Source organism: Prunus mume, linkage group LG6 (assembly GCF_029339155.1).
Source record: "Prunus mume cultivar Tortuosa linkage group LG6, ASM2933915v1, whole genome shotgun sequence".
Taxonomy (NCBI): Eukaryota; Viridiplantae; Streptophyta; class Magnoliopsida; order Rosales; family Rosaceae; genus Prunus; species Prunus mume.
This window is the reverse complement of record NC_142703.1, coordinates 5,442,019-5,465,678: the sequence shown is the minus strand read 5'-3', so window position 1 is coordinate 5,465,678 and position 23,660 is coordinate 5,442,019. Positions and strand designations below refer to the sequence as shown.

Genomic DNA, 23,660 nt, shown 5'->3' with positions numbered 1-23,660 from the left:
TTGACTTGGGTAAGCTCTTTCTTGGGGATTTCCTCGCTTCTTCTTTAGTTTTTCGTCCTATCTTTTCAGTCTCTTTTTTGTGCAAATTGTTTTGCCACCACATGGAAAATTTCATTTTTTGACATGTGCTATGATGATAATTAGAAAAAAGGAAAATTGGTGGCTTTGTCTTGGTGAATAAACATCAGTAAAATAACAACTTTTTAAAACCTTTGCACATAAATACCTCTTCTGTTAAAGTGGGATTGAATAAGGAAGGGACGGGGAGGGACACACAAAAACATCAGTAAAATAACAACTTTTTAAAACCATATAAAACTAACTAATGTATATGCATAGTTTTAATACAAATTTATAAATAAACCCAATCCTAGACATGTATTTATAAAAAAACTCAAGCACTATTTAAACATAGAAACACACCCAAAATCAACCCCAAAGTCAACTTTTTGGGTGTGTTTATAAATGGGTTTTGAGCGTGTGTAATGATGAGTTTTGGATGTGTTTATATGTTTAAATAGTGCTTGGGTTTTTTTATAATTTCAACCCCCATTTTGGGTGTTTTAGTGAAACTCCCTAGTTTTAACTTGTGCTCTGCTTCCAGGGGATCATTTTTACCTCTTCTTTAGTTGTTTTTCTAAATTATTTGTCCTTTTACTCTGTTGGGGATATTTTATGAGTGGATGGTAATTACTTATGACTTGGATTAACTTGTTAGTTTCAATGTGTTGGGATAATTACTTCCTACAGGCAGCGAGTAAAAGAAAATTTTCAGAGCAACCTTGTGCATTCTACCACACACAGAAAAAAGTAGAAAGCGTGTTCACTACCTCTCTCGGTTTTTTTGGGTGGGTTTTTGGTTGGATTGGTTCTTGTGGTTGTTTTCTGGCCAATTCTCTGGATTTGTGATTTGTTGTTCTGCTGAGCCATTGTTCGAGTTGGTGTGTTTCCCTTTCATTGCTGGGTATTTGCTTTCTGCCCTTCTTCTCTTCTGCTTAATACGTTTTCAATTACCAAAAGAAAGCTCCTTTTTTTTTTTCATAGATCATTTTCTCTTTACGTATTTACTGAGTGTTTGCAGAACCAGATTTCCAGGAACTGTTTTCTCCCATGGCCTTGAGCACCCAAAGAGCTTCTACATCTCGTACTTCAGCTGAATGGGCTCCTCCTCGATGGAAGCATGATGTTTTTCTGAGTTTCAGGGGCGAAGACACTCGCAGGGGTTTTATCTCTCATTTAGACCGTGCCTTGGCGTACTGGCAAGCAATGAGAACTTTCAAGGACGATCGAGAACTTGAAGTAGGAGCAACTATTTCTCTGGAGCTGTTGACCGCGATCGAAGAATCATATCTTGCCATCATTGTTCTGTCCCCAAATTACGCTTCTTCCACTTGGTGCTTGGATGAACTCTCAAAGATTCTTGAATGCATGGAAGACACCAAGAGAATTCTGCCAATCTTTTATGACGTGGATCCTTCCGATGTGCGAAACCAAAGGGGGAGTTTTGCGGAAGCTTTCACTAAGCATGAAGAAAGGTTTAGTGGAGATGCAGAGAAGCTGAATCGGTGGAGAGCCGCTTTAAGAAAAGTTGCCAATCTCACTGGCTTAGATTCAAAAACTTATAAGTAAGTATGCGTCCATGAACAACTTGTGTGTGTCTTAACAAGAGCCCTACTTGGATGTTACATTTCAATTATTCCTTTAATACAACAAACAACCTTGGATGTTATATTTATGGATTAATGGTTATTTTTAATACTTTGTAGGTCAGAAGCAGAGCTTATCGAAGACATTGTCAAACGTGTGTGGAAGAAAGTGAATCCTACATTCACGTTGTTAGATTCTGAAGAGAAGTTAGTCGGAATTGATTTTGCACTTGATCAACTACGCTTGCATTTAGCTCCCGAAGAAAAGGATGTCCGCTTTATAGGGATATGGGGGATGGGCGGGATAGGCAAAACAACCCTTGCTAAATTAGTTTATCAGAAAATTTCCCGTCATTTCGAGCATCGCTGTTTTCTACCTAATGTGAGAAAGGGAGAGGTTTCTGGTCTAGGAAGACAGCTGCTTTCCTCAATCTTAAAGGAAAATTATATCCCATGTTGGGATGAAGGGGAAGGGAACCTTTTTCATTGACAGATACTTACGGAATAAGAAGGTTCTTCTCGTGCTTGATGATGTGGATCAACTAAACCAACTAGAAAAACTGGTTGGAAATAAAAAATGGTTTGGTGTGGGGAGTAGAATTATCGTCACAACTAGAAATGAACGCCTACTAGTTGAGCATGGTATAGAGAAACTGTATAAAGTCATTGTATTAAAGGATGATAAAGCTCTTGAGCTCTTTTGTCGACATGCCTTTAAGAAAGATCAGCCTGAGGAAGGTTTTCAAGAACTGTCTCAGCATTTCCTATATTATGCCAACGGCCTTCCATTAGCTCTTACAATTTTAGGGCGTGCTTTGTATGGGAGAGAACAAGATGTGTGGAAGAGTGCGTTGTATAATCTAAACAAAATTCCTGATCCAGATATTTTTGATTCGCTCAAAGTAAGCTATAATGGACTCAAAGATATGGAGAAGAAAATTTTTCTGCATGTTGCGTGTCTCCATAGATGGAGGGATAAAGAGCAAGTAATTGAAATACTAGACTGTACCCTTGACATTTCCAGTCATATTGAGATAGATATTCTTATTGAGAAATCTCTCTTAACTATTGAGAAACGCCACTTTCGTAGCAACATTGTTGAGATGCATGATTTGATACAAGAAATGGCATGGAAAATTGTTCGTGAAGAGTCTCCCGAGCCTGGTAAACGCAGTCTTTTGTGGCATCACAGAGACATTTCTCATGTATTCATGTACAATACGGTAAGAAGTTATTTAGAGATACTAGACTTTCATGAGATGAGATGAATTAACTTTTTCCTTTTTCTTAATTATATATATTAGGGAACGGGAGCAATTGAAGCCATAGTCCTATGTCTGCCCAAATTAGAAGCAGTGCCTTGGAATTGTACTGAAGTCTTCAATGAGATGCACGGGTTAAGGCTCCTTCACTTTGATAATGTGATGTTTTCTTCAGGCCCTAAATTTCTTCCAAATTCCTTAAGAATTATCCGTTGGAGTTCGTATCCTTCCAAATCGCTCCCATCAAGTTTTGAACCACATTTACTTTCTAAACTAGATATGAGGAATAGCAAACTTGTCCGGCTTTGGGATGGAGCAAAGGTAAGAATCTTGAAATACGGCATTTTGTAATTTTTTTTAATTATAATTATATTGAGTATGGTTGTATTGTACCTTGTTTTAACTTGCAAGGTTTTTTGAAACTTATAATTCTACAACTTTTATGCATTGGCAGGATTTTCCGAATTTGAAATATATGGATCTTAGTGACTCTGATAAATTGACCAGTATCCCAGATTTCACACGCATTCCAAATCTCGAGGAATTGAATCTGTACGGTTGTAAGAAATTAGGCGAGGTTCACCCGTCTATTGCAATTCACAAAAAGCTAAAGTTTTTAAGTTTTTCTGAATGTGAAAGTATTAAGAGTCTCCCAAGTGAGTTGGAAATGGATTCTCTTGAATACTTCTGTGTTCGGGGCTGTTCAAAAGTGAAAAAGATTCCAGAATTTGGGGAACATATGCAGAACTTGAAAATGATTTTTATAAGTGAGAGTGGTATTGAGCAAATACCTTCATCAATTGAACATCTGGTTGGCCTTCATTATCTATCTATAAGTAAATGCAAAAGTCTCTTGGGTCTCCCTAGTGCGATATGTAAATTGAAATCTCTTACAAGTCTGAATATGCCTGGATGCTCGAAAGTTGACAAACTCCCAGGGGAGATGGGGTGTTTAGAGGAGCTTAATTTACGTCGAAGTGCTATGAGAGAGCCGCTTGTTGCTATGAAAAATCTCAAAATTCTATCCCTTAAGGGATCAGTTGCTTCAAGGGATGGCATTGGGTGGGGCATTGACCGCATATTTGGAATTAGAAAGAATCCTGACCCTGAGCGTTGGGGTTTGGTGTTGTCTTCTCTAAATCGTTTAGGGTCCTTGACGGATTTAGATCTGAGTGATTGTAATATTGGTGAAGGAGCCATTCCAGATGATATTGGCTGCTTGTCTTCTTTAAAAGCGTTGGATCTTAGTGGAAACAATTTCGTTAGCCTCCCCTCAAGCATTAGATTACTTTCTGAGCTTCTGTTTCTTCAATTGCAGGGGTGCAAAAGGCTTGAGCAATTGCCAGATCTTCCGCCAAATAGATTTTCCTCATTACATGTAAATGTGGACGACTGTACTTCCTTAAAAAGGTTGTCAGATCCATCGAAGTTGAGCAAAGGAGCCAATGTGTATGATTTTAGGTTTAGTTGTCTTAATTGCTTCAGATTGGTTGAAGAAGAAGGCTGGATTAATAGAATATTTGCAATGGTAATGAGATTGGCCGCTAAGGAGGTACACACACACTCTCTCTCTCTCGCTGAATGAATATATATTCGTGGTTTTCTTTCTCTATAGTAAGTAAATATAATTGTAATTCTTTTGGTACAGGTAAGGTATCCTGATGATCGTATTGTATGCCCTGGAAGTGAAATTCCAGATTGGTTCGATAATCAAAGTGTGGGAGATTCAATAATTATGGAGCCGCCCCTACCACCACAAACATGTAGTGACTGGGTTGGGATTGCTTTATGTGTTGTTTTTGAAGATTCTGCCCATTTGAAACACTACAATTATTTCGAAATTCGCTTTTCATGGAAACCGTATGATGATACTTTTGTAGTCGGGAATACTTTTAGGTCACAACACCTTTTGGTTTTCTATTTGCCTCGCAATGATCCCTATCTCAGGGATGCCTCAAGCAGTCATCAGTTATCATTTGAAGGGCATTATTGGCCAATCGAATCTGCGAAAAAAGAACTGAAAACAAGCTCGATTATAAAGAAATGTGGAGCCCGTTTGGTGTACAAGAGAGATTTGGAAGAATTCAGCCGAATACTGAAAATCCCGATGCCAGCAGTATATGGATACGATGACGAGGCAGGCGCAATTAATAGTGGAAGTGGTAGCTCTGATGAGGAAAACTAGAGGGCCAGTCTGGAGAGTCTACTTTGGTCCAACTAACGCGTATAAATACCTTCTTATCCCCACCCTCTTACTCGTTTCCCCGGAACTCAGCGCTCTCTCATTCGCGCTCTCTGTCTCTGTCTCTATCGTTCATTTTCTCCATAGAAATCGAACTGAGATCTCTTTCAGTTAAATTAGGCTCTGTTTTTTTTTTAGTTGAATTGATCAGGCTCTGTTTTTTTTGAGTTGATGTTGATGAACCAATCAGCAAAAGATTCAAGAAAGTCTAAATTATTTTGTGCTTGGTTCAATCATTCAATGAGGTAGGAGGAGAGCTGTTCTCTTATTACATTTTGGTTATGAACTTGTCCAAAAAAAACTTTTCCATTTACAAATACATAAATGCAGGATATACTATGATATTTTTGGGTTGTGAATCTTCTTAAGTTGTTCGTAAATAAGTTGTTCAATTAATTATGAGGAAAAACAAGCAATTGGTGGCATTCTCAAAGTTCTAAATTTGACTGCGTCATTCTATCTCTGTTCATAGTTCTTATATTAGGTAGGACGAGAGAGAGTAATTCTCTTGTTACATCTTGTTTGTATAGTTTGCAGGATGTGCTGTAATTTTCTGTTCCTCTATTTAAACTGCTCTGTCAGATTTTATTGTTTTCAGAATAAAATGAACCTAGTCACCTAGTGCTATTCTATAAACAGATAACTCCGGATAATGTACTGAAAACAGACAAGTAAGCTTCTGTATGCCATGAAAATGCACACTGTAAATCAACATGTTTGGTAACTGAGGAGTGTCTTGTTGTGCTTAGATGGTTTCTGCTGTAGGCTCAAGTCCGCATATTGTATACAGTTTGTTGGTCAGGTTATCCCCAAATTTGAGATTTACTTTAACTATGGGTTCCATAACAATGAAGTTGCACAAAAATTGCTCTTAGAATATAATCTTTTGAAATGGTTTTGTCTGAAAATGCACTTCATATAGCTACTTGTACACACAGAAAACAGTAGAACAAATCCTAAAGTATATATATGCTATAGATTTACAAAACAAGCTTGCACTCTGCTTCCAGGACTTCATTTTTCCTAAATTGTTTGTCCTTTTCCTGCGTTCAAGATATTTTCTGAGTGGATATGACTTGGATTAACTTGTTAATTTCAATGTGTTAGAATATTTACTTCCTATAGACTTGGAGTAAAAAAATTGGGTGAGAAAAGGCCCTCGAGTAGATATTTTCTGAGTATTTACTTCCTATAGACCAAGACAATTCAATGTGTTAGAATATTTACTCGAGCCATTAACTAGGTTATGTGTTCAATTCCCTCGGCATCAGTAAGCTTAAGAAAGGGAAAAAAAATATAAAAACAGAGGACACAATCATTTTGGTGAGAAGAAAGAAAAGGCGTCCCAGCAAGGAAGTTTCAGTGGGGTGTTGTGGAAAATATTAATCCTTTCTCATTATTTCCTTTCTATAGTGGGGTGACGCGGTTTTCCACCTCTACAGCGCTCTCTCCTCTGTCTTTTATTTGAACTTTCCTATGCAAACAAACATGGACCAGACCAAAGCTAGTCACTTTGGTAGGAAAGAAAAAGGTAAAGAAAAATGACACATCCCCCAAACAACTGAAGCTTTCCTTAAAATAAGAACAGCTTATATGAAAAATAAAATAAAATTAGTGAATTATCATTTCTGGAAAAAGAGAAGGAAGCTGTCTTTATATCGGGGAAACAATTAAAGCGGCATGCTTCAAGATGTCATTTAAATGTCTTCCTCTCTAGAAAAATAAAACCAAAGGTCATCAGAAAGCAATAAAAAGATCACTTTTGCATTGAAATTTCATTTCACTTTGACAGTGTATTTCACGTTTTTCTTCTTGACCTTTATGGTCATTGGACGTATTCAGCTCTTTTTTGGGGATTCCCTCGTTTCTTCCTCCGTGTATTTTGACCCTGTTTTCTATGGAAATTGTTTTGGCACCACCACAGTGTACAGTACAACAATGTTTCATCATTGATTGTTCTATTGATTCCTTCTTATTAATGAAATGGTTAGAGTTTTTTTTCTTTCATTGTTTCATCAGTAAATTCAAGTTATAAAAAAAATGTATTATTAATCATTAAAAAGTAGAGAGCTTAAAACGTGAAACATTTAAAAATAAATAAAACAAATAAATAAAAAACTGTTTTGGGGTTTTTTCTTTGTGAAGCTCCCTACTAAAATTGTGTGGGACTCCAATTATAACTCCAATACGCTTTTTATTTTATTTTTTACAAGTATTAAAGCAACTATACAATTTAGTAGTCTGAACAAACAATTTAACTTTATATTATCTTCTAGAGTTGAAATCGCTTCATCAAAATAAGCTTTAAGTGTAAAGTATCTTTGAAATTTATTGTTTGCATAAAGTTTCCAAATTGGTGGTCTCTCTCTCTCTCTCTCTCTCTCTCTCTCTTATTATTTGCTTTAAATAATTTCCTTTTACTTTTTTTGTATAGTAAATTTAGGTTTTAGCCATAAATTTTTTTTTTTTAAAAAAAAACTTTCACTTTTAGAAGAAGTCAAAACTTATCCGAAAAAGACAGAAAAATCCCTCAATTTTCAAACCCAAAACATACAAATGTAAAGAATTTTTTTAGGAAATCCAAAAATAAATAAGGGCATTTTTGTCCATTTTGGCTTATTTTAAAAATATTTCTTTCTCCTTTGGCCTTTTCCAAAATGTCTCCTTTTTTTTTTATGGAAAATATTTTTCCTTTCTTTTTGGTAAAACACTTTCACGTTGTTCAATTGTTTTGTGATCACTCCGTGGTGGAAGGGCAAAGTTCCCACCTTGCCTTGTGAACCATTGGTTGGTCACAAGTCACCTTTCTTTGGTGTATGAGCGTGTCAACTAGCAATGAAGATTCTAGCAGCACTTATTCAAGAATAAATAACTTGCGCCCCAAGTTACTGATTTCCATAAACAAGCGACATTGTGAATTTGGGTGAGAAATATCTCCCAAATAAGTTCTTTTCTTGCCTCGCATCGTGAGGACTATAACAATTTATCTCAAGATAAAGAGGTTGTTCGCCGAATGGTTGATGGAATTTGTCGCCTTAGGCGTAATCGCTTTTACAAAACTATAAACATAAATATCCAAGCTAGAAAGAAGAAAGGATGCTTGGAACTCCATTTCTCAGTATAGAGGGTTCTGATCCAGCCGTCAAAATATCCGGGCCGGATCGATTAACAACTTCGCGCTAAGCTTCAGCAGTAGATCGATACCAAAGGTTAATTTTGGCAGAGCTTTAATACACTTCAAGCTTTTGTGAGGCTTTAAGTAGGCGTAATCGCGCTTCTTTAGGCGTATGGTCGTTCTCGAGGATTTCAGTGGGCTAGAGACTGCGCTGTAAAATTTGTTGAGGTTTTCATGTTTGGGAAATGCTCAAGCTCCACCTGTCTTAGTTTTTGCTAAACCAAATTTGTAATGAGAGAAATATCGTTTTGAATGACTTATTTTCTAAGTCTGAGACTTAGGAATTCTGATCTAAAACTGGTTTTCACTTGGAATTCAAGTGAGCTTCTAGTTGATTTTGAGTTGTTTGTTTGATTGATGACTTGAATGTTGGATTTTTTGTTGTTGAAATTAAGAGTCCTTTGCCCTGTTCACTCCTTCTTGTATTTATAAGAGATGTTATCTAGAGTAGGGCAATTCTTTTTAAATAATGGGCGGCAATTTCTTAAAAAAGATCTTTCATTTTTAATCTGTAAAGAAAGGGGGTTTTGATCAATTTTTTTGGTAGATAAGCTCTCAATAGTTAGTTCTTAAGATCACTTCCCTGTTTTTCTTGAAAAAGAACCTAATCCCTTTTCCCAATTTTAATCTGCCCCTTGTGAGATTTCATCCGTGATGGTTAGTTTGATTTCTTCAGTTTGAACAACTCCCTGCTCTCCTGCTTATCTCTTTCTGAGATTGTAGCTTGCTTATCTCTTGGGAGAATCACCTTTTCTGTAAAGTAGAAAAAATCTCTGAATATATATATATGAGAGGGATTTGATCTTCAGATTTTCAAAGGTGTCTCTTCCAGTTTGCCAGCCACTGACCCTTCCATTTGTCAACTATGTGCTAGTTGGTTTTGTTGACTTTTCCAAACCTGATAATACAAAGATGTCACGTGGGTTCTAGGATGGGTCCCTTTCTTTATCCAGATCGTGTTGGGCTCATTTTGTTTGGAGCCCAAGAGGTGTTCTTCTTTTTAAGGCCCGAGTCTATTGGTCTGGTTTGGGCTAGGCCTTTCTGGATCTTGGGTTTCCTCTTGTTGGGCTAGGCGTGCTAATTTAGGCCCAAACAATGCCCCTAAGTCAGAATCATTTTTGGAACGGTTTCGCACTTAAATGATTTGGCTATTGTTGGCGCGTGCGCGCTTCTTCCATTATCCCACGTCGCCACGTATTCCCACCGGGCTAGAGTTCGTAGGAAACTGCTCATTAGCTCTTTATTAGCTAGTCATTTATCGATGACGGCTTGTCTTTTCCACGCCCCTGTCTTCTCTTTCCCACGTTTTCGAGCTTCTTTAAAAGAAATTCAAAACCCATTGTTCCTGTTCATCCAAAAACCTAGTACTCCAGACTTCACTCTTTTGAGTTTCTCTTTGCCAACTCTCTCTTTGCTAGAACTTGCCTTGCCTTTCCTATCAACTTTCCCTTTTCTAAAGCAAGAACAATCCTGAGAAATGTCTTCCCCAAAATCCCGTGCCCAGTCTTCCTCTGCTTTGGGCCCACCCGATTACATTACTGCACTGGGATTGACAAACATGCGATAGAGGTTAGGAGCAAGCTTCATCCTTTTGCCCAGAAGAACCTAGATGAGAATGTCCTTCATTTGTTCGAGAATACGTTGGTGCTGGGGCCTCACTGGTTTGGTCATGTTCCTCCCGAGATGGCAGAATCGATGAAGAAGGATGCCTTGAGGCTCCTTTATGTTTTGAGAGCACTTTGCCCTCGCTTCTCATTTCGGGTTAGTAAGAATCAGTCGGTCCTTCCGTCCAGTGAGAAACAGTTGATGAAATGGGTAGACGGATTGACAGCTTCTTCCAAGATATGGACCTCACTGAAACGAAGTTGGTATTTATGACGCCATACTTCGCCCAAGCAATCTGTCAATAGAGATGAGAACTTGCTTCCTCGTAGCTCTGTGTTTCGAATTTTGCCAGAATACTTTCGACTTTCGATAGGCCCCATGGCTCCAACTTTGCCGGACATGGCTCAGATATTCGGTTTAGGCCCCATGGGAGACCTGTTGATCTTGTGGTGATTATCACAGAAGAAAATCGCAGGTTAGCCAAGTCATTCACCATCTCTCCATCCTCATCAACTTAATGCTCCTTCTCCAATTACTCGAGGAAATTCAATCTTGAAGCACAAGGATCAGCAGATATGTTGTTCCTTCCGTATTGGTTGAACAGTTCATTTTGCCCAACCGCTCTTCTCGCAGTTCGCTGAGTACAGACACCGCGAATCTTTGCACAACCACACTAATGTCGGACTCGGGCCTTCGCCTGCTCATTTATTCAAGAACCTACATCATCGCTACCTTGGAGAACTACCGAATCTGCTCGCCCTGCCTTCTAGATGATCCAGATCCGCTGCGAGTCTATTTCCCGAATTGAGGTTCCTGACATAGTTCTCGCTTAAGGATCGTTTTGGCTCAACCATTGATGTCGGCGAATGCCCAAGCGTTCTATTAAAGAATACCGATGTTCTTCCGACCGCACGAAGAGATCGACCGCTGGCAAGTGGTGATCAGAGAACCTATCCTTGGTTCCAACCGATACCATTTGTTTGAGAAAGAGTAGGAAGAAGAAGCAGCTGCATTGATTTGTGAAGAAGTTCTGAGTGTGACCCTCCCAAGAGACCTGCCCCATGGAGGTGGGAAGCCTCCCAATTATCATCTAGGGCGTATGTATCACCCCAACTTTGTGCAAGGCACTTGGCTGCCACACTCATTCCACTCAAATCCTATAGGAGCTGCAATCGGGCTTCTTCTTGGAGGGACTTGGACGACCTGGAGGTGCATAAGGATGCTGTGTGCAGGAACAAGATAAACAACATGCAGACGCCCTATATCCATCCTAGGAACCCGATTCCCGCAGTCACGATTTTGACGCCGTGGAAGGCTCGATTCAAATCGCCACTTCTAGTAATCAGATCGGCAAGTGCTTTTGATGGTCGATGGTCGGGCTATTCGTGACAGAGAGGAGACTCACATGTTTATGGTGCAAACCATAAAGGACATCAATGCCCAAGTTCGAAGGTAGTGTCTCAATTTTGTGTGTCCTGCTCGCTTATTCTTTTGTAATTGTGATATCTAACACTTTGTTCATCGCAATGATCCTTCTTTGACACAATGTTGGTGGTCACCCGCCCAGCCTGGAGAAGTGTTTGTAAATTTTCTATTCTTCTGCTCCTTCTACCTTTTCCCACTGGATTGATTTCTAAAATTGTCATTTCTTGTGTAGTTACATCATAAGTGCTGGGACCGAGAGGAATAAGAAGAAGAAGATTAAACAGACTCCGCTGAGGCTACTCCTTCTATCGAAGCAAAAGAAAGGAAACCGCTCAACTCGCGACTTTAGGTGAATTTTGACAATTTTCTTAGTTCTGTTCTGTCCTAGCTTATGTTCTAATGGCCTATTTTCTTCTTATTTCAGCTGAAGGTCCTTCTCCCTCTCTTTCTAAGTCAAAAGGCTTAGAAAGAGGACGGTGGTGGAATATGTGGCCACAGAAGAAATCAGAAGAGCTCCCAACGCCACTTCGCATACTGATGAAGAGCCGAGAGTGGCTTTTGAGGTGTGGAGCAGAGAAAGAGCTGGAAGAGTTGGAAGAAGTAGGAGAGGGGCCTTAGGAGAAGGCCAAGATAATGGAAGAAGAGGTGAGTCTTGTTTTTCTGGTTGTATCACTGCTTTATTCCTTCTGGCCCGATTTCCCATCTATAGGAGGAAATTCTACTGAGATGATAGCAGAGAGTATACTGGGCTCGAAACAACAAGAAGATACAAGGGCAGGACTGACTAGCTCAGAGCTGGCCCTATTTGAGGATTTAGAGGCAGAACACTTCATCACTGCTCCTGGCCGAGGAACAGCAGACAATCTATATAAGAACACGTGGACTGTGCCGTGGTGGTTCTAAGCCGGAGTGTAGTGGATGCCCATGCTCTGGTTATGGTAATTTTTCTTAAAATTCTGCTCACATTTTCTGCAATTCTATTCTGCTTTCGCTTCTTTAATCGCTATAGTCTTTCCAAGTAGAAGTGCTCAGATCTGTTGGTGCCCCAGTGCCGACTAGCCCCTTGAAGCCCCCAATTGTTGTTGTAAGTGTTCATTATATTTCTGGTTTTTCTTTTCTGTTTCCCTGGTTTTGACTTATGCTTCCTTTTGCAGATGCCTATTCATTCCCTTCCGTGTTCATCCGCCACGACCTCCTTTGCTGACCCAGAATCGCAGAGTTTGAAGCCCTAGACTTAGATGCCCAACTAGACAGATTGGAGATGCTTAGCTCTCCTGTAGGTAAGGCAAAATCCAAGGCAGTGAAAGAGGCTATGGAGAGGTCAAGATCCGCACCTAATGAACTGGAGTTGGATGAGGATAGGAAGCCATTGACCACCTGATGAAGGATCTGGACTCGCCGCATGACATGAATGTGGCCCCAAACCCATACTTGAGATGAGTCTTCGCCTGGCAAGAGATGTGCTCAACCTCCATGATCGTTATGAGGATCTCAAGCCCTCCTTCAAGACTTCAATTCGCAAGGCCACACATGAAGCCAACTTGGCTGATGTTGCAAAGCGTATGCGTAACTAGATCGATGGTGGCGGGCTAGAAGGAAGCAAAAGCTACGCAAACAAATTGGAGAAGCAGATTGCAGGAAGTGCGTAATGCTGCCGAGGTCGGATCGAGCCCAAGACCAAGGCTACTTTCCTTGTGCAGAGCATGGTTGCAGCCAGCCTCGAGATTGCAGAGGCTTCAATTCATCAGGGGGTACTGCTTCAAAAGGAACTCTCCATTAAGAAGACCAACTTGCAAGAAACCCTTAAGAAATTAGGGTTCTGATTCTGTTATTTATTTACCCTTTTAGTTTTTTCTTCATGATGAACAATTTGCCATGGGGAAGGCCTCATGGCTATTTATTTTAAATAAAGTTTATTTTCCTTGTTGTAATTTTCGGGTGTTTAATTTCTTTTGATGAAATAAACAGAAGTACAAAAGGAACAAACTTTAAACAACTTAGAACAAAGATGACTCTAAACAGAAATAAAAGCTTTTTAGTGTTGCCCTTCTCTATCCCAGGATATGTTTGTACAGCCTGTGAATCCCACATGGTTGGATAAAACTTCTTTAACCATTTGCCATTGATTGGGGCAGCATGAATTTCTCCATCTCTATCCTGCAACCTGTATGCCCCCATTCCAAGGATCTGGTTGATTATGAAAGGGCCCTCCCATGTAGGTGACCACTTTCCATAACCAGCCACATGTGTTCCAGAGCAGAACTACTTTCCAAACTATCTCTCCCTCTTCAAAACTCTTGTTCTTGACTCTTTTGTTATAGGCCCTTGACACAGCTTGCTTTCCTGCCAGGAGTTTATTGAGGGTGTCAACTTTGCTTGCATCCAATCCTTCTAGTTCTAGCAGCATGACTTGAGAGTAGTTTTCTCCTACCAGATTATGTTGGTGAGAAATTCTGAGGGACTGAACAGCTATCTCCATAGGCAGAATTACATCATGGCCATATGTCAAAGCATAAGGAGTCATGCCAGTTGCTTCTCTCTTTGAAGTTCTATATGCCCACAGAGTTTCTAACAACTTCTCATGCCATTGCTTTGGATTCTTCTCAAGCATTTTTCGGATAATGTTGATGATTACCTTGTTGCTTGATTCTGCCTGCCCGTTAGCTTGAGCATAATAAGGAGTGGATTGAAGTAGCCTGAATTTGAATGCCTCGCCATATCCAGATTTCTCCGATATGAAAGAAGATCCTCTCAGCTATGATTGATTCTGGGATGCCGAATCTCTGTATAATCTGTTCTTCTATGAAAATGATGATCTCTTGAGATGTAGTGGATTTAACAGGCTTGGCTTCTACCCACTTAGTGAAATAGTCGGTGGCAACAACGATAAAACATGCTGCTGGCTAGATAGATCTTGCCAATGAGGTCCATTGCCCATCCTCTAAAGGGCCATGGATTTACCAATGGATTCATAGGAACTGAAGGAGCCCGCTGGATTGGGCCGTGTCTTTGACAAGACTCACACCCCTTGGAATAGTCAATGCAGTCTTTCATCATGGTTGGCCAGAAGTAGCCATACCTTCTAATTAACCAGCACATTTTCCTCCCACCTTGATGGGCTCCACAGATTCCTTCATGAGTTTCCCCTATGACTTTCATGTATTCTTTCTTTCCGAGGCACCTTAAAAGCACTTCATCCTTACTTTTTCGAACCAAATCTTCATTCCACATAAGATAGTTCAAAGCCATGATTTTGACTCTTTTTTCAAAAGGTAAGGTTGGGTACTGCAAATAGGTTATGATAGGCTTTCTCCAATCATCTTCAATGATTATGGCAGGATTGACATCTATCTCCATCCCCTGGTCAAAACTGATGGCAGGCTTTTTTTTCCCACCTTGATGATCCTCTCAGACACAGTCTTGTATTTGTATACTGTTGCTACTTGGGCCAGTTCATTGGCTGCAGTTTTCCTCCTTTGGGATGTGTTCCCAAGTAGCTTCTCTAAATTATGTCAGAAGATTTCTAGCTGCCACTAGATATACAGCTAGAGAAGGACTAAGACACTTGTATTCCCCAGAATCTGCTTTAATACAAGCATTGAATCTCCCAGGATTTCTACAGATTGGATTCCTAGTTCCACCAGCATTTCTAATCCTATGATTAGAGCTTCATATTCTGCCCTATTGTTGGTGCACTGGAAATCTAACTGGAAAGAATAAAGTGTCTGATTCCAAGTGGTTCTTCCAAAACAATCCCGCCTGAAGTTATATCAGTTTTTGATCCATCAAAATACAAAGCTTCCAAGGTGTGAGATGAACTGAATAGATAGGATTGTTAAAGCAAGTGTGAGCTCTAGTTAACAGATCTACATTTGCTATGTCCAAAGAGTCCATGTTCTCAATCTCCTCTCCAGGATGATCTGCTAGGAAATATGCCACAGCTTGTCCCTTGACACTGAGGAACATACCAAGTCAAATTCCAAGGCCAAGGTCCATTTTCCAATTCTGCCTCTTAACATTGGCCTGGTTAGCATGTATTTGATCAGAATCGTCTTTGCAATGATGTAGATGGTGTATGGCAGCATGTAGTGTCTGAGTTTCACAGCAGTGAAGTACAAGGCTAGGCAAAGTCTTTCAATTGCAGAATATTTTCTTTCCACCTCCGCTGAGTTCGCTCAGGTGGTAGACCGCCTGTTCCTTCCCTTCCTCGTTAAGTTGACCATGTTGACTTGTGGTTGGGGAAAAGGATCTGTTGTGTCTGAAGGAGATTTCTCTGCCAGTTTCAACCTTCATGCTGTTATTCCTTCCTATATAACATCTCTGAAAACTACACAACTATTGGTAGAATGGTTCCAACAGTTGTGCCACCTGCGATACTACCGCCCTTGAGCTCTTCTGGCTTGGGTATCTTGTGGGGTGTCTCTATTGCCTTTTGCAGCAAGATTTCATCAAATAAAGCATCCACCTTGGTTAGATCAAAGGAATAAACCTTGTTCTGTGTTGGTTTGCTCGGAACAAACCCTCCTGTGAAAGGTGGTGGCTTCTGATCCTTTGGTGGCTTAGTAAGGGCCTTGCAGCTAATGAGATGTTTCAACTTTGCCATTTCTGCGACTGCAACTTCTCCCTCCTCTGAGCATTCTACTTCCCTTTCTGATTCTACCTGAACCAAATGTATTGAAAAGGAAGGTGACTTGTAATACGTGCTTTTGGATGAGTTACTCTTCCGATGTTCTTCCCTAAGCTTCTTCATACTTGATGTTTTATCCGCCACTCGCAGTCTCCAAACAAAGATCCCATCAAATCTGCCTTAGGCGTAATCGCTTTACAAAACTATAAACATAAATATCCAAGCTAGAAAGAAGAAAGGATGTTGAACTCCATTTCTCAGTATAGAGGGTTCCGATCCGGCCGGTCGAAATATCGGGCCGGATGGATCGTTAACAACTTCTCGCTAAGCTTCAGTGATAGATCGATACCAAAGGTTAATTTTGGCAGAGCTTTAATACACTTCAAGCTTTTGTGAGGCTTCGAGTGGGCGTAATCGCGCTTTTTAGGCGTAGTGGCTATTCTCGAGGATTTCAGTGGGCTAGAGACTCTGTAAAATTTGTTGAGGTTTTCGTGTTTGGGAAAAGCTCAAGCTCCACCTGTCTTGGTTTTTGCTAAACCAAATTTGTAATGAGAGAAATATCATTTTGAATGACTTATTTTGTAAGTCTGAGCCTTAGGAATTCTGATCTAAAACTGGTTTTCACTTGGAATTCAAGTGAGCTTCTAGTTGATTTTGAGTTGTTTGTTTGATTGATGTCTTGAATGTTGGATTTTTTGTTGTTGAAATTGAGAGTCCTTTGCCCTATTCACTCCTTCTTGTATTTATAAGAGATGTTATCTGGAGTAGGGCAATTCTTTTTAAATAATGGGCGGCAATTTCTTAAAAAAGATCTTTCATTTTTAATTGTAAAGAAAGGGGTTTTGATCAATTTTTTGGTAGGTAAGCTCTCAATAGTCAGTTCTTAAGATCACTTCCCTATTTTTCTTGAAAAAGAACCTACCTCTTTTCCCAATTTTAATCTGCCTCTTGTGAGATTTCATTCGTGATGGTTAGTTTGATTTCTTCATGAACAATGCTCTCTTGCTTATCTCTTTCAAATTGTAGCTTGCTTATCTCCGAGAGAATCACCTTTTCAGAAAGTAGAAAATCTCTAAATATATATATATATATATATATATATATATATGTGAGAGGATTTGATCTTGATTTTCGTAGTGTGTCCTCCAGTTTACACCACTGACTTCCATTTATCAACTCTGTGCTAGTTGATTTTGTTGACTTTTCCAAACCTCATAATACAAAGATGTCACGTGGGTTCTAGGATGGGTCCCTTTCTTTATCCAGATCGTGTTGGGCTCATTTTGTTTGGAGCCCAAGAGGTGTTTTTCTTTTTAAGGCCTGAGTCTATTGGTCTGGTTTGGGCTAGGCCTTTCTGGATCTTGGGTTTCCTCTTGTTGGGCTGAGCGTGCTAATTTAGGCCCAAACACACGTATATTTTGTTTAGAGATATTTAGTGATATACCCATTCTGAGCACTAATATTATAAATAAATCATACACCATTGAATTTCTATAAACAAACCCAAAAAGAAACTAAAAAAATGACAGCTGGCTTTATTGAATTTAATATTGATTATTAAATTACTTTGATGCCCTATTGAGTGTTTTGGGTATTTTTATGAGATTTTGGGATTGGGCTTGTTTTAAGAAATTGATAGCAGTTTTGTAATTTATAATAAGTTAAAAGCCTCTTTGTTATGTTGTAAATGAGCTTTGGGTGTGTTTATAAAGTACATTTCATATGAGATATTTTTATAATTTAGGCCCCTATATTGGGTATAATAGTGAATCCCTTTTTTTTTTCGATTTCTTCACCTTGACCCTTATGGGTATTATTGGACATGTTCAGAATTAAGCTCTTTCTTGGGGTTTTCCTTGTTTCTACTTTAGTTTGTTGCCCTGTCTTCTGAGGCTCGTTTTTCTATGCAAATTATTTTGGCACCACATGTAAATTTTCTTTTTCCTCTTAAGGGCCTACAATTTGACGTGAGAAAGAAGACCCACCGATTCTACCAATTCACATAAGAAAACACTCATCACACCGACACCAAAAAATAACTAAAAAAGAAAACAAAAAAGAAACCGTGTTGTTTCTCTCACTCTTCCATTATTTCTTGTCCTACATATATCCTACCTAGGGCTGGCAATGGGTCGGGTCCTGTCGGGATATTAAACGTGTCAAGAATGCTCAACCCGAACCCAACCCATTTAATAAAAGTGTCATGTCGGGTTCGGGTCGTCTTTTATCGTGCGGGTTTCGAGTTGTGCAACGGGTTGATAAATAATAACATGCATGTTACAAAAGTGACAACTGAAAAAATTTAAATAAAAAAAAACAGAGAGAGGAGAGAAGAGAGAAGGAAAACAAAAAAAAATAGAGAGAGGAGAGAAGAGAGAAGGAAAACAAAAAAAAAATAGAGAGAGAGAGAGAGAGAGAGAGAGAGAGAGAAGAGAGAAGGAAAGAAATAAAAATAAAAAAGAGAGGAGAGAAAACTAAAGAGAAGTCAGAAAAGAGATGAGAAAAGAGAGAAGGAAAAGAAATTAAAAAAGAGAGAGGAGAAGATAGACGGAAAAGAAAGGAAAAAAAACATTATAAATATCAAAAGGCATAATATATAATCACAAAGTTGTATCTAGCATGGTGGATAAGGTGTTGGAGAGTAATGAGGATGAAGGGGGTTCTAAACCACATATGTGTGTTTTGAAGTCTCTATTTCCCTATATTTTTTCGCGGGTTGGCGTGTCTTACACGGGTTGACACGACCCCTTTAATAAACGGGTTACACATGTATTTTAACAGGTTGGCGGGTTGACCCGAAACCCACCCGTTTAATAAACGGGTCAAAACGGGTTGACCCGAAAATTACCCAATTATTAATCGTATGGTTCGAGTCTTGTTTTTTCTCAGGCGGATTTTAGTCGTAACGGGTCGTAGGAAATTGCCACCCTAATCCTACCCATCCCTCCTCTTTCATCCGCCTTCAACTCTCGTGAATATTGTATTTTTTTTTCCATTTTCTGGTGACAGCTAATTTCGATCTTGTTTTTGGTTGGATTGGTTTGTTTTGCTGCCAATTCTCCGCTCGTGCTTGTGGAGTCGTTCACTGAGTGTTGTTTGAGTTGCTGCGCTTCCATTTCATTAATCTCTAGTTTGTTTTGCTGGGTATTTGCTCTCTTCCCTTCTTCTCTTTTGCTTAATACGTTTTCAATTACCCAAAAGAAAAATTAAAGCTACCATTTTCATTTTATGTATTTCTGAGTGTTTGCCGAACCAAATTTCCAGGAACTGTCTTTTCCCATGGCCTTGAGCACCCAAAGAGCCTCTACATCTCGTACTTCAGCTGAATGGGCTCCTCCCCATTGGAAGCATGATGTGTTTTTGAGTTTCAGGGGTGAAGACACTCGCAGCGGTTTTCTATCCCATTTATACCACGAACCGCAGTACTGGCAAGCAATTCAAACTTTCAAGGATGACCGACACCTTGAAATAGGAGCAACTATTTCTCCAGAGTTGTTGACCGCAATCAAAGAATAACATCGTGCCATCATTGTTCTCTCCCCAAATTACGCTTCTTCCACCTGGTGCTTGGATGAACTTTCAAAGATTCTTGAATGCATGCAAAACACTCTGAGAATTCTGCCAATCTTTTTATCACGTGGATCCTTTTGATGTACGAAATCAAAGGGGGAGTTTTGCGGACGCCTTCGCTAAGCTTAAAGAAAAGTTCAGTGAAGATGTAGACAAGGTGAAGTGGTGGAGAGATGCTTTAAAAGAAGTTGTCAATCTCTCTGGGTGGGATTCAAAGAATTATCAGTAAGCATGCATGGATCAACAACTTGCTTGTTTCTTACTAGAGCTCTACTTGGATGTTACGTTTCAGTTGTTGCCATAATCAATAACCTTGGATGTTATATTTATGAATTAATGGTTTTTAATTTTCTTCCTTGTAGGACGGAAGCAGAGCTTATTAAATACATTGTCAAATGTGTGTGGAGGAAAGTGCATCCAACGTTCATGTTGTCAGGTTCTCTAGTTAATCTATCTAATGTGAGAGAGGTTTCTGGAAAACAAGGTGGTCCAGTTAATCTACAAAGACAGATTATTTTCCCAATCTTGAAAGAAAATGTTGCCCATGTCTGGGATGAAGGAGCCGGAACCTTTATCACTCAGAAACGTTTATGCAATAGAAAGGTTCTTCTCATACTTGATGACGTGGATCAATTAAACCATCTTAAAACACTGGCTGGAAAGAAAGATTGGTTTGGTGCGGGGAGTAGAATTATCATCACAACTAGGGATGAGCGTCTACTAGTTGAGCATGGTATAGCGATACGATATAAGGTTGAGGTATTAAAGGACAATGAAGCTCTTGAGCTCTTTAGTCAAAATTTAATGCCTTTAAGAAAAATCATCCTAAGGAAGGTTTTTTGGAACTCTCTAGGTGTTTCGTACATTATGCCAAAGGTCTTCCATTAGCTCTGACAACATTGAGATCTTTTTTGTATGTGAGAGATCAAGATACATGGAAAAGTGCGTTGGATAATCTAGGGAAAATTCATAATCCAACAATTTTTCACTCACTCAAAGTAAGTTATGACAGACTAGAAGAGATAGACAAGAAAATTCTTATCGATGTTGCATGTTTCCATAAAGGGAAGGATGAAGAGCTCGTAATTGAAATACTAGACAATATCTATAATATTTCAAGTCATATTAGGATAGATGTTCTCATTGACAAATCTCTCTTAATTATTGAGAAATTCGACATTCATAATAGCGTTCAGATGCATGATTTGATACAAGAAATGGCAAGGGAAATTGTTCATCTAGAGTCTCTCGGAGATCCTTGTCAACGCAGCAGTTTGTGGCTTTGTGACGACATTTCGCATGTATTCATGCACAATTCGGTAAGAAGTTATGTAGAAAGTTTTGAAGAACTTGAATGTGAAATTAAAGATTCCTTTGTTTGTTCTTCTTAATTATTAGGAAATGAGAGCACTCGAAGGCATAGTCTTACGTCTGCCTATATCAGAACTGGTTGACTGGAATTGTACTAAAGCCTTCAATGAGATGCATGGGTTAAGGCTCCTTGACTTTGATAATGTGGTGTTTTCTTCATGCCCTAAATTTCTTCCAAATTCCTTAAGAATTATCTAGTGGAGTTGGTATCCTTCCAAATCGCTCCCATCAAGTTTTGAACCACATTTGCTTTCTAAACTAGAAATGAGGGGTAGCAAACTTGTCCGGCTTTGGGATGGAGCAAAGGTAAGATTCTTGAAATACAGCATTTTGTAATTTTTTTAAAATTATAATTATATTGAGTATGGTTGTATTGTACCTTGTTTTAACTTGCAAGGTTTTTTGAAACATATAATTCTACAACTTTTATGTACTAGCAGGATTTTCCGAATTTGAAATATATGGATCTTAGTTGCTCTGAAAATTTGACCAGTATCCCAGATTTTACACGCATTCCAAATCTTGAGAAATTGAATTTGCGCGGTTGTAAGAAATTAGGCGAGGTTCACTCATCTATTGCAGTTCACAAAAAGCTGAAGCTTTTAAGACTTGATGGATGTAAAAGTATTAAGAGTCTCCCAAGTGAGTTGGAAATGGATTCTCTTGAATTCTTGTGTCTTTGGGGCTGCCCAAAAGTGAAAAAGATTCCAGAATTTGGGGAACATATGCAGAACTTGAAAATGATTTTTATACATGAGATTGCTATTGAGCAAATACCTTCATCAATTGAACATCTGGTTGGCCTTGATTATCTATGTATAAGTGATTGCAAAAGTCTCTTGGGTCTCCCGAGTGCGATATGTAAATTGAAATCTCTTACAATGCTGGCTATGCCCGGATGCTCAAAAGTTGACAAACTCCCAGGGGAGATGGAGTGTTTAGAGGAGCTTAATTTTAGTGGAAGTGCTATGAGAGAGCCGCTTGTTGCTATGAAAAATGTCAAAAGTCTAACCCTTAGTGGATCAGTTGCTTCAAGGGATGGCATTTGGTGTGGCCTTGACTGGTTATTTGGAATTAGAAGTAGTGTTGACCCTGACCCTTGAGGTTTGGTGTTGTCTTCTCTAAATCGTTTAGGATCTGTGACGAAATTAGATTTGAGTGATTGTAATATTAGTGAAGGAGCCATTCCAGATGATATCGACTGCTTGTCTTCTTTACAAGAGTTGGATCTTAGCGGAAACAATTTCGTTAGCCTTCCCTCATGCATTAGATTCCTTTCAAAGCTTAGGGGTCTTCGATTGGAGAGGTGCAAAAGGCTTCAGCAATTGCCAGATCTTCCGTCAAGAAAATACTTAAAAGTACATGTGAACGACTGTACTTCCTTAAAAAGGTTGTCAGATCCATCAAAGTTGAGCGAAGGAACCAATGTGTATGATTTTAGGTTTAGTTGTCTTAATTGCTTCAGATTGGTTGAAGAAGAAGACTGGATTAATAGAATATTTGCAATTATAATGAGATTGGCAGCTAAGGTACACACACACTCTTTCTTTCTCATTGAATGAATATATATATATATATATATATATTCGTGGTTATCTTTTTCTATAATAAGTAAATATAATGGTAATTCTTTTGGTTCAGGTAACATATCCTTGTGAGCGTATTGTATGCCCTGGAAGTGAAATTCCAGATTGGTTCGATAATCGAAGTGTGGGAGATTCAACAATCGTGGAGCTGCCTCTACCTCCACAAACATGTAGTGACTGGATTGGGATTGCTTTATGTGTTGTTTTTGAAGATTCTGAATATTTGGAAGATCCAGACTAATTTTTTCCGAATTGACTGTTTGCAAGGATCGTGTAAAACTTTTCGAGTCGGGTATCTTGGGTCACAACACTTTTGGGTTTTCTATTTGCCTCGCGATGATCCCTGTCTCAGGGATGCCTTAAGCAGTTATCTGTTTTCATTCGAAGGGCATTATTGTTCACACAGATTTCCGAACAAAAGACTCAAAATAATCTCGATTATAAAGAAATGTGGGGCCTGTTTGGTGTACCAGAGAGATTTCGAAGAATTCAGCCGAATTCTGAAAATCCCGAAGCCAGCAGCACTACATGTTAACAGAATAAGGTTGAAGAATTGAGGCTGAAGGAAGAAGATGAATATTGAAGAAGAACTCAGAAATAAGAGATAATTTGCTTTCTTTGATTTTCAATCGTATGAACAATTACAGAGAGATTGTTGAAAATTTGGATCTGCCCGTTGGGTCCCACTCTAACAACACCGATACTGTCCCCACTTTACCACCCGCCCAACGTCACGTGAAGATCCACACATCGGCAATTGAAACTCAGAGGTCGGCTCTCGTTGGGCCCACTTGTTTTCAATGGAACTCAGAGGTCGGCTCTTAGCTTCATTGGCATTTTTCAAGAGTCCGACTTGTTTCCTTTTTTTTTTTTTTTTTTTTTTTTTGTTACAAGCATCATTAGCTTGTACGGCCTTGGCTCATACTATGTTGAAAATTTGATCTGCCCGTTGGGTCCCACTCTAACAACACCGACATCTGTCTCACTTTACCACCCGCCTAATCCGTCAGGTGTGGGGTTTTTATCACAAAAGGCCTGTATTAGTTAGAGTGTAGTAATTCTATTTAAACCCATTTGTTTTCTTTCACTCCACCGATGTGGGATTCCAACAGAGATATTGTTTTATATCAGATGTTTAGCCTATAACTAAT

General features: G+C 39.2%; 2 pseudogenes across 1 annotated transcript in view; both read left to right on the top strand.

Moving 5' to 3' along the window:
* The first annotated feature begins 972 nt into the window (after window positions 1–972).
* Window positions 973–23,660, top strand: part of LOC103336403 (disease resistance protein Roq1-like) — a 73,680-nt pseudogene continuing 50,992 nt past the window's right edge. Inside the window, exons 1-5 of the transcript XR_016128086.1 lie at window positions 973–1,625; window positions 1,767–2,869; window positions 2,951–3,229; window positions 4,227–4,460; window positions 4,557–5,395. The product of XR_016128086.1 is annotated as a disease resistance protein Roq1-like (transcript). The remainder of the gene's footprint in view (window positions 1,626–1,766; window positions 2,870–2,950; window positions 3,230–4,226; window positions 4,461–4,556; window positions 5,396–23,660) is intronic.
* On the top strand, window positions 19,262–22,804 carry LOC148915920 (TMV resistance protein N-like; annotated as a pseudogene).